The sequence below is a fragment of the Triticum aestivum genome, chromosome 6A (genome assembly GCF_018294505.1).
Source record: "Triticum aestivum cultivar Chinese Spring chromosome 6A, IWGSC CS RefSeq v2.1, whole genome shotgun sequence".
NCBI classification, from domain to species: domain Eukaryota; kingdom Viridiplantae; phylum Streptophyta; class Magnoliopsida; order Poales; family Poaceae; genus Triticum; species Triticum aestivum.
Genome location: NC_057809.1, coordinates 442,150,675 through 442,161,717, shown reverse-complemented (window position 1 = coordinate 442,161,717; position 11,043 = coordinate 442,150,675).

Sequence of the window (11,043 nt, the reverse complement as noted above, 5' to 3'; positions counted from 1 at the left end):
CATGAACAAAGAAATATAATAATAACCATTTTATTATTGCCTCTAGGGCATATTTCCAACATTTTATGCAGTTGTTGGTGAGATAACCTTGACGCCACCCAATACTGGGGCGGGAGTTTGGGAGTATTGCCATAACTCGTATAACGGATGCTTTTCGAAGGTTGAGGTAAATGATTTCCGAAGATTTCTTGGTTATGTGTTGAAGGATGGATACAGCTGGATGTAGGATTTGCTAGTTTTGGGTGAGATATTATGCTTCCCCTATATCACCAACACCTGATTGCATAACCAGAAAGTCTCGGGAGTTTATAAGTGGGAATTCAAGTAGCTCCTAGAATATCATCCAACAGACACATGATACGATATGGGATCTATCATATGTTTGTTTCTGGCTTATTTTGCAAGCCAATCCTTTGTTTTTGATTGATTGTGGTATTCGAGTTGCTTCAATGTCAAATGTGTTTCCATATCTTTCCTAAGTGGTGTTCTCACATTTCTATGTGAATACTAATCCTTCTTGATCATCGAGATTGTCATGTCAATTCTTTTCCAACCGGCATGCTTCTCTTCAAGTGGATCCGAGCATTTCAACATTCGCAAGTTCAATTGGAAGTTCTCTCAACAGTGTTTGTTCATCTGTCCCAAGCTGCCTTTGTTTTTCCCGCCCACCCACCCTTGTTTCTTCAAGGACTCAGATTTCTCGATCAAGTATCTATTTTATGGATGGGAAGTCTCTCCATTCTTTTCCGTCAATGTTCTTATCCGGTGATTCTCATGAAGATACTAACGGAGCTTCAAGATCATCATTCTTTGTTCTCTTTCTTCTCCGATGGATTCGATTCAAGCTTTGTCGATCATATCTTTTCCTCGTTTCAAATGTTTTCTCATGCTGTTGCACCTCATAATCATTCCCCGCTTGCTACTCAATTGTCCCAGAGTGCTGAAGATATCTCGAAAGATTCGCGTTGCCATTCTCAATCGTTCAAGATATCTCGAGGTTGTTATCTCATTCAAGCCATTTAACTCAACCGGTGCAATCTCTCTTTTCAAGTAATCGTTCAACGGTGTTTCTTTTGAGTGGGCCCTAACCCACAGGTCTTTTCCCAGGATCTTACCTGACTCTTCTAATTTTCCCGGAGCTTCTCAAATTCTTCCTAAGTTTGATGTAAGAATGAGTTATCATCAGTCAAATGCCTTTTCTCCAAGATCGGTCAAATTCTTTTCATCGTTGGCTCAACCTCTTCGCTTTTGATTCTCTCGGAGTATCTCAATAATTCATGGTGGTGTTTCTCGTCGTCATTCTCGGATTTTGAAGACCGAAGAAGAGTTTTTCCTCCAAATCTTATCCGTTCTCTCAAGGATCCATGGTGCTAGATTTACGCCATCCTCTCATAATTGTTTTCAATTGCAAGAATTCTTTTCACCCATCCGGAGCAATTCAGGAGTCTTTTCAGTTTGATTCTCCGAAGGCCATCATTTCGGAATTATTCATTCCCAGCTTTCAGCTCTCATTCTCCAAATCTTACCAGTGCATTATTCAAGTGTTATCTAATCAGTTTGGGATCTCTTCATTCTCTAGTATCTAAATTTCCCCAAGTATCTTCGTTCGTTTTCTAATTCTTACCGGTGATTCATCTCTTTTCTTCGTTCTTTTTCAATTCTTATGGTGGTTCGTTCAAGATTTCTTTTCCTTCATTATCATATCAATGCATTCGTTGTTTCAATCCTATTGGTGGTTCGTTGAAGACCTTTTCAAGATTACGCTATATCTCTCCTGAATCTTTTCTACGAGAATAAGTAGTATGCCAAATCCGTTGCTTGTCATCAATTTAATTGATGAAGGATAAGCATAATGTAATTCTTATTCTTGTTTCATCGACCAAATTTAATTCTTTATTCCGGAGGTTCATCAAAATTATTGATTTCAGTTGTTCTTCAATCTTTCCTGAGTTTCAAGTTTTCTCGGTTATATCATCGCGAAGCTCCATCTAAATCATTGCAAGGATTCACCTTGTGTTTTCAACTTCTCTTTCTTTTCGTTTGATCATCCTTTTATTACCGGAGTTCTTCATGGAGGCTCTACATAATGGTTCATCAAGGATTTAATTCCTTCTCGAAGTGTTCATTGAGATTCTTTTCAGAGGAGCTCAAGCATTCTTCATCTTGCAATCCAGAGTGCAATTGTTCTCCCTTATCTTTTGAGGTGGTAATATATCATTCTTCATTCACAAGAATGAGGTATTTAAACCCATCACTTTCTTCCATGGAGTTATCTTGGTATAAATTTCACCTAAAGCCTTCCATTGGGAATGTTGCTCTTTGTGGTGATTATCTATGATCCAAGTTTTATCCTTATCACCTCGGTGGAAGAAAGATTTCTATCTTTTTCTAGCTCCCAATCAATTTTTTTCCGTGAGTGGCAGAATTTCACCTCATAATTTGGAGATGTCTTCCATAAGCCCACACCAAGCTTATCCTTTCGTTGTTGATAATACAACAACTCCATTCTAGCATTGGTTGTAAGCGTGCTCTCCCAAGATCTTGTTTCCCTCCGTTCATTCCATTCCATTCTCTCATTTCTTCCGGAGGTTTTGTGGTGTTGATCTTTTCAATCCTCATCTCAAATGGTGAGGATCATGCTCCTTTTCCTTTCTTATCCGTTTAACCGGAGTGTTGTGCCCTCTGCTCAAGTTCTTTTCACCTTATCAAGTCTTGCATCTCTTTTCAATCGGAGTGCTGCCCAAATTGGTTCTCCCTTGTTCCTCTTTTCTAACGGAGAGTTATCAACTTTGTTCGTCTCCGTTGCATTATTTATTTCAATTTGCTCAACCTCTCAAGGTTCTTTGGTTTCACTCCTTTGTCAAAGAAGCAACTTAGTTTTACCTCTTATCTTCCTCTTCCTTTTCCCTCCGGTGCCATGCTAGATCTCGGGACGAGATCCTCTCGTAGTGGTGGAGTGTTGTAACGCCCCGAGACCGTTGCGCCAGGTGTCTTCCAGTGATTCATTGTTGTTGCCATGTCATTTGTTTGTGTATCATGCATTTCATATCATGTCATCATGTGCATCTCATTTGCATACGTGTTCGTCTCATGCATCCGAGCATTTTCCCCGTTGTCCGTTTTGCAATCCGACACTCCTATGTCCTCCGGCGCCCTCCTTTTGCCTCTTTTCATGTGCAGGTGTTGATAATTCTCGGATTGGACCGATATTTGCCAAGCGGCCTTGGTTCACTACCGGTAGACCGCCTGTCAAGTTTCGTGCCATTTGGAGTTCGTTTGATACTCCAACGGTTAACCGGGGAACCGTAAAGGCCTCGTGTGTGTTGCAGCCCAACACCCCTCCAAGTCAGCCCACAAACCCATCCAAATCCCCTCCATCCTCTCGGTCGTTCGATCACGATCGCGTGGCCGAAAACCGCACCTCATTTGGACTCTCCTAGCTCCCTCTACCTATATATTTGCACCTCCCCCCGAAAATTCGCGGATGAAACCCTAACCTTCTTCCTCTCCGCGTCGCCGGACAAAAATCCCGTCGCCCGGACATGTCCGCCGCGCCCGGCCACCTCACTCCAGCCAATCCGAAGCCGCCACCTCAGCAGCGCCGCCTCTCTCCTCCTCTAGCGCGTCGCCACGTGTCCCCCCAGTGCCCCACTCCGCGTGAAGCCCGCGAGCCCGAGCCAGGCCCTCCCCGGCCCGGCTCCCCACGCCGTCGCCTGTGCGCCTCCCCGCCCGCTCGCGCCGCCCACCGTGCGCCTCGCCAGCCGCCGCCCGCTCGCGCCACCCGCCGCCTCCTCGCCGCTGCCCACCACCTTCCCTCGCGTTGCCAACCGCGCCGCTCGCTGCCAGCATCGCCCCGCGCCTCTGCGACCGGCGCCGCCCCTGCTAGCGCCTCCGCCGGCCGTCTCCGGCGAGCTCCGCCACCGCGCCGCCTGGATCTGGCATCTCCGGCGCCGCCCCGTCCTACACCGACCACCGCGACGAAGATTCCGGCGATCCTTGGAAAGTGCGCCCGAAACCCTAGATCTGTTTCGGAGGTGATATTTTCATCTAAGTCCCTCAATTCTTACATTCTGGAGCCCTGTTCATCGCATCATAACTCCTCATCCGTAGCTCTGTTTGTGCGTATGAGATATCAAAATGTTCATCTGGATGTGCTCTTCATTTTGTTCCATTCTGCCATGCTTGTTTGAGTCCATATTGATGCCCTAATTGCCGTTGCAAGAGTGCTATAAAATGTTAGTTCCTGTTTCTTAACAGATTATGAGCATTTGTCATTTTTGCCATAATTATTGTGTGCTGCATATGGGCATGAGCTCTACATGTGTTTTGGGCTATGTCATGCCATCTTTATAGGGGTGTATGCCATGTATTTTTGTGATCAATGTGGTGACTAGCACAATCATGCAAAGTAGCTCTCGTGATGTTGCTGATTTCAGGGACTTAGAATTTCACTAAGTCATTTCCCTATTGTTATTTTAATGCCATGTATTCATGTTGCTATAGAGAGATCCGTGCTTCTTTTGAGTATGTTTAGTAAAGATGATTTTTACATATGGTTGTGTTCAATCCATCCATGCCCCTATTTGCATTTATGGAGTGCCCTAGCATGACTCAATCTTGCTCTACTTTTGCTATAAAATGTTCCTGACAGATTGTTTACGTGTTAATCAATTTTGCCAAGGTTGTTGTAGTTGATCCATGCATGCTATGAGATTGTTCTTGCCATGGTTAGCTTCTTGAACATGTCTTCTTGCTGGTAGTATGCTTAGCTTGTCATGCAATGCCTTGTGTTGAGTGAATCGAGCTCGCAAACATGCCTTCATTATTTTGTTTTGCCATGTCCAGTTTTCTGCTAAGTCTGAATCTGTTAACGTAACTTGCTATGTTTACATAGGTGCCATCATATCTTATGATCCTTTTTGGCTTATGGTCAGTAAGGGACTTTTGTTATATGCTTTGAGTAGATTCATGCCATGCCTTGTTTTGCCATAATATGGTCATGTAGCATGTTGTTATCTTGCTCTAAATATTGCTTCCTGATGTTAATTCCTGGCATGTTAGTATTTTTACTAAGTCTGGGAAGCTGATATCTTTTGCTCTTTTGCCATGCTTGTTTGAACCCGCTCTTGTGTGATTTAGCCGTAGCTCAGTGTTCATCTTTTGTCAAGCATCTTGAGTAGATCACTTCCATGTGCTTTGTCGCTATGTTGGAGTGCAGTAACTTAGTTTCTAGTTGCATTCTAGATGGCATCATGCTGTTAATCGCAGAATTGTGCCATTATTATTTTGCTTGCCATTTGCAACCCGTGCATCCGATTCCGTTGATCTTTATATCAATTTCGACTGAAATCAACTCATCTTTCCAGCGGCACGCTTGGTTTGCCAAGTTGAGGCATGGTTCAATATTTTCCTTCCGGAGCACGCATATGCATTGCATATCACATCTCGCATATCATGCCATGTTTTGCATCATGTTGCTTGCGCATTGCACCATGGTTGATTGTTGTTTCCTTTGCTTGTGTTCTTGCTTTGGGTAGATCCGGGAGACGAGTTCGTGATTGAGGAACCCGTTGAGTACGCTTACGAGGATCAAGCTTACATCAATTCAGAGAACTTTGCAGGCAAGATGATCATACCCTCGAAATCACTTCTATCTTTGCTTGCTAGTTGCTCGCTCTTTTGCTATGCTGCGATACCTACCACTTGCTATATCATGTTGGGGAACGTAGTAATTTCAAAAAATTTCCTACGCTCACGCAAGATCATGGTGATGCATAGCAACGAGAGGGGAGAGTGTGATCTACGTACCCTTGTAGACCGACAGCGGAAGCGTTGTGACAACGCGGTTGATGTAGTCGTACGTCTTCACGATCCGACCGATCCAAGCACCGTTACTCCGGCACCTCCGAGTTCTTGGCACACGTTCAGCTCGATGAGAATCCCCGGGCTCCGATCCAGCAAAGCGTCGGGGAGGAGTTCCGTCAGCACGACGGCGTGGTGACGATCTTGATGTTCTATCGTCGCAGGGCTTCGCCTAAGCACCACTACAATATGACCGAGGTGGAATATGGTGGAGGGGTGAAAGTGCAACTATCCCTAGGTGGTTTTGGTAATTCATAACAACATATAGCTCATTGAGCTAATGCTATTCCAAGATGATTATTTCAGGAAAGCTCAATGATTGGCATGGCATGGATGTGAAAGTGGAACCCTCAAAATGCTAAGGACAAAGGATTGGCTCAAGCTCAAAAGCTCAAGACTCTTCTTTTTATATTTTAGTGATCCAAGATCACATTGAGTCCATAGGAAAAGCCAATACTATCAAGGAGGGATGAGGTGTTGCTTAATGAGCCTCTTGCTTCATGTGCTTAATGATATGCTCCAAAAACCCTCAACTACTTTCCCATATCCACATATGACCTAAACTCTAAGCCAAACTCGGTCCTACCGATTTTTCCTATCCGGCGCCACCGAGTTTCAATTGTCATTAGCCACTGCCAAACCCTAGCAATTCGGTCCTACCGATAAGGATCTCGGTCCCACTGAGATGGGGTTGCAAACTCTCTGTTTCCCTTTCGTAACTTTTCGGTCCCACCGAAAGAGCGAATCGGTCCCACCGAGATTGCAATGTAAACTCAGTGTTTCCCCTTTGTAACTTTTCGGTCTCACCGAGTTCCACTCGGTCTCACCGAAAGAGCAAATCGGTCCCACCGAGTTTGCCTGACCAACTCTCTGGTTAGCTAATTACCAAACTCGGTCTCACCGAGTTTGCGTAATCGGTCTCACCGAGATTACGTTATGCCCAAACCCTAACCGAATCGGTCCTACCGAGTTGCATTTCAGTCCCACCGAAATTCCTAACGGTCACTAGGTTTACCATTTCGGTCAGACCGAGTTTATTTATTCGGTCCCACCGATATTGGAAATCTATGTAACGGTTGGATTTTGAGTGGAGGCTATATATACCCCTCCACCTCCTTCTCATTCGAGGAGAGAGCCATCAGAACACACACATCATTCCTACTCATATGTTCTGAGAGAAAACTACCTACTCATGTGTTGAGATCAAGACATTCCATTCCTACCATATGAATCTTGATTTCTAGCCTTCCCAAGTTGCTTTCCACTCAAATCTTCTTTCCACCAAATCCAAATCCTATGAGAGAGAGTTGAGTGTTGGGGAGACTATCATTTGAAGCACAAGAGCAAGGAGTTCATTACGTACACACCATTTGTTACTTCTTGGAGAGTGGTGTCTCCTAGATTGGCTAGGTGTCACTTGGGAGCCTCCGACAAGATTGTGGAGTTGAACCAAGGAGTTTGTAAGGGCAAGGAGATCGCCTACTTCGTGAAGATCTACCGCTAGTGAGGCAAGTCCTTCGTGGGCGTTGGCCATGGTGGGATAGACAAGGTTGCTTCTTCGTGGACCCTTTGTGGGTGGTTGCTTCTTCGTGGACCCTTCGTGGGTGGAGCCCTTCGTGGACTCGCGCAACCGTTGCCCTTGGGTGGAGCCCTGTGTGGACTCGCGCAACCGTTACCCTTCGTGGGTTGAAGTCTCCATCAACGTGGATGTAGGATAGCACCACCTATCCGAACCACGGGAAAAACATCCGTGTCTCCAATTGCGTTTGAAATCTCCAAACCCTTCCCTTTATATTCTTGCAAGTTGCATGCTTTACTTTCCGCTGCCAATATACTCTTTGCATGCTTGCTTGAATCATGTGATGATTGCTTGACTTGTCCTAAAATAGCTAAAATCTGCCAAGAACTAAAATTGGGAAAAGGTTAAGTTTTTATTTGGTCAAGTAGTCTAATCACCCCCCTCTAGACATACTTTCGATCCTACAAGTGGTATCAGAGCTTTGGTCTCCATTTGCTTGATCTCCATAGCTTTTGGTGGTCATAGCCTTGGTTTCACAACCTAGGAGAGTATGGCATCTAGCGAGGGAAATTATCACCATAGAGGTCCTTACTTTGATGGTACTAATTTTGCTAGTTGGAAGCATAAAATGAAAATGCATATTCTTGGACATAACCCCGCCGTTTGGGCTATTGTGTGTGTTGGTTTGCAAGGTGACTTCTTTGATGGGAAAGAACCAAACCGTGAAGCTACCGCGGATGAGTTGAAGATGTTGCAATACAATGCTCAAGCTTGTGATATTCTCTTCAACGGATTATGCCCCGAAGAATTCAACAAAATCAGCCGCCTTGAGAATGCAAAGGAAATTTGGGACACTTTGATTGATATGCACGAAGGTACCGACTCCGTCAAGGAATCCAAGTTGGATGTGCTTCAAAGCCAACTTGACAAGTTCAAGATGAAGGATGGTGAAGGCGTCGCCGAAATGTACTCTAGGCTTGCTCTCATCACAAATGAGATTGCCGGCTTAGGAAGTGAAGAGATGAACGATAAATTCATCATCAAGAAGATCCTAAGAGCCTTGGATGGAAAATATGATACCGTGTGCACATTGATCCAAATGATACCCAATTACAAAGATCTCAAGCCAACGGAAGTGATTGGAAGAATTGTTGCTCATGAGATGTCACTTAAGGATAAAGAGGAACTTCACAACAAATCAAGTGGTGCCTACAAAGCCTCATGTGAAGCCCCTACATCATCAAGTGAGAAACAAGACTTCAATGAAGAATTGAGCTTAATGGTGAAGAACTTCAACAAGTTCTACAAGAGTAGAAGCAAAGATAGAAGCTCCAAGTCAAGGTCCTACAATGACAAAAGATCTTCTAGTCGAGAGCGAAACTGCTACAATTGTGGAAGACCCGGACACTATTCCAATGAGTGTACGGCTCCCTACAAGAGAAGAGAAGATTCTCCAAAAGAAGAAGCAAAGGATCACCACCAAGAGAGAGAAGGAGTAGAGATGATCGTTATGAACGAAGATACTCACGGAGAAGCAAGGACTCGGAAAGGAAGGAAAAATCATCAAGGAGCTACTCAAGACGAAGACATCAAGCTCATGTTGGTGAATGGGTATCCGGCTCCGACTCCGACAGCCACTCCGAGAGAAGTTATTACTCCGACTCCGAAGATACTCAAGATGAAGGTGTTGCCGGTCTAGCACTTGTGTCAACCAACTCCTACGACATATTTGACTCACCAAATGAAGGAATTGGAAGATGCTTCATGGCCAAAGGTCCTAAGGTAACACACCCCGAGTATGTTGATTTCAATAGTGATGAAGATGACTTGTTAGGTGATGATTTACTTGGTGACAACTCTAGTGATGAATACTATGATGAAAGACCAATTAAGCATGCTAAACAAGATAAAGCGAATGACAATGATAAGGAGAAGATTGAGGCTCTAACTAAAGAACTAAAAACTCTTAAGTTAGCTCATGACACTATCTTCGAAGATCACCGAGAACTTTTAAGAGCTCATGAGAAACTACGCTTTGAAAAGCTCAATCTTGAGCAAGAGCATGAGTTCTTAAAGGCAATCAATGATGATCTCCGCAAGAAAAGTTCTTCTTACATTGCCAAGCGTTTACTCTTATCCACTTACATGCCTCAAGTCAAATCTAACAAGAAAGATTCTTCCTCTAGTAGTAACAATGATCATGCTAAATCCAATATTGTTGCTTCTAGTAGTTCTCTTGATTCCACTAATGATTCTCTTAGCCAAGTTACACTTGAGCAAGAAAATAGCTTATTGAAGGGAATTATAGAGAAAGGAGTGTACAAAAGCCTTGCCGGGAGTAAGCAATTCGAGGAAATTGTGCGCAAGCAAGGAATGCACCGGAAGAATCAAGGTGTTGGTTTTGAACGAAAGTTCAATGCCAATGGAGTTGAATGGGAAGAAGATCAATACCCCAAGACTAAGTTTGTCCCTCAACAAGAGAAGTATACTTCTTTCAAGGGGACACAAGCTCAAGATGATCTTCCACCACAAGACTACGAGCAAAAAGGCAAGGACAAGCTTCAAGAGGAAATTGATGCATTTGAAGAAGCTCCTAAGACCTTAGTCAAGTGGATTCCCAAGACTACTTCAAGTTCCACTTCATCAAGTACGACTACAGCTCCAAGGATTCCCATCAAGATGATGTGGATCCAAAAGAAGAAGAACTAGAGAGTTCTCGAGGGTGACTCCGCCAACATACTTCACTCTTATCATTTTGGCAAGAACAAGTGCAATCAACTTCCACATCTTACACTAGTTCAAGGAGTCACAAACCCTCTTGTTGGTAAGACAAGGGACAAGGTAACCTAGAGTTTTCATGGACATCATATTTTGTGTGCATCACTCTATGTCTATGGATATCCTTGTTTGTTCCTTGTGGGACTAACCCATGTAGGTATTGGAAGTGCAATTCACTCAAAAGGATAGCTCCAAGAGATCTACATCAACATTGAGCATCCACATCTTCAATATCTACATGAAGTCATCATCGACAAAACCCAAGGTTAGTTTATCCCTCTTAGGGGGATATCACATCTAGGGGGAGCTTTACTCTAAGACTTGAGCTAAAGCAACTCTAAAGATGTGAACAAAACAATGCTTTATGTAAAAGTGGCAACCCCACTTGAGCTTAAACGATGAGTATGACCTACGATCAAGTGTTCTCACTTGACTCTTAAGTCAATATACTCATATATAGATGACCTAGTCATCGCAAATTGCTTGATAGATGCTAGAATTGGTTGTGCATGCTTTGCCACATATTTCATTTGCTATCTTATTGTGTGAGCATGTTGGTTGCATATTTTACTCATTCAAGGACATCCACTTGTTGTTTTGATTGTTTGGCTTTATATTATTTTGCCAGGTGGATGGACAAGAATGCCTAAGAACCTCCTCTAGCTATCTATGCTTTTCTCGTCTCAAACTCTATTCATGCTGCATCACAAAACTTGATCAAGTCAGATTCGAACCACTCTGTGTGAGGAGCGCTCGGAGTCCCCGATTCGTCATAGACTTAAATTTCCAAAACCTCTTTATGAATCTCGGTCTGACTGATACTCCATTTTTGGTCCTACCGAGTTCATTAAGTTGATCTAGGTTTTCAATCTCGGTGCAACCGA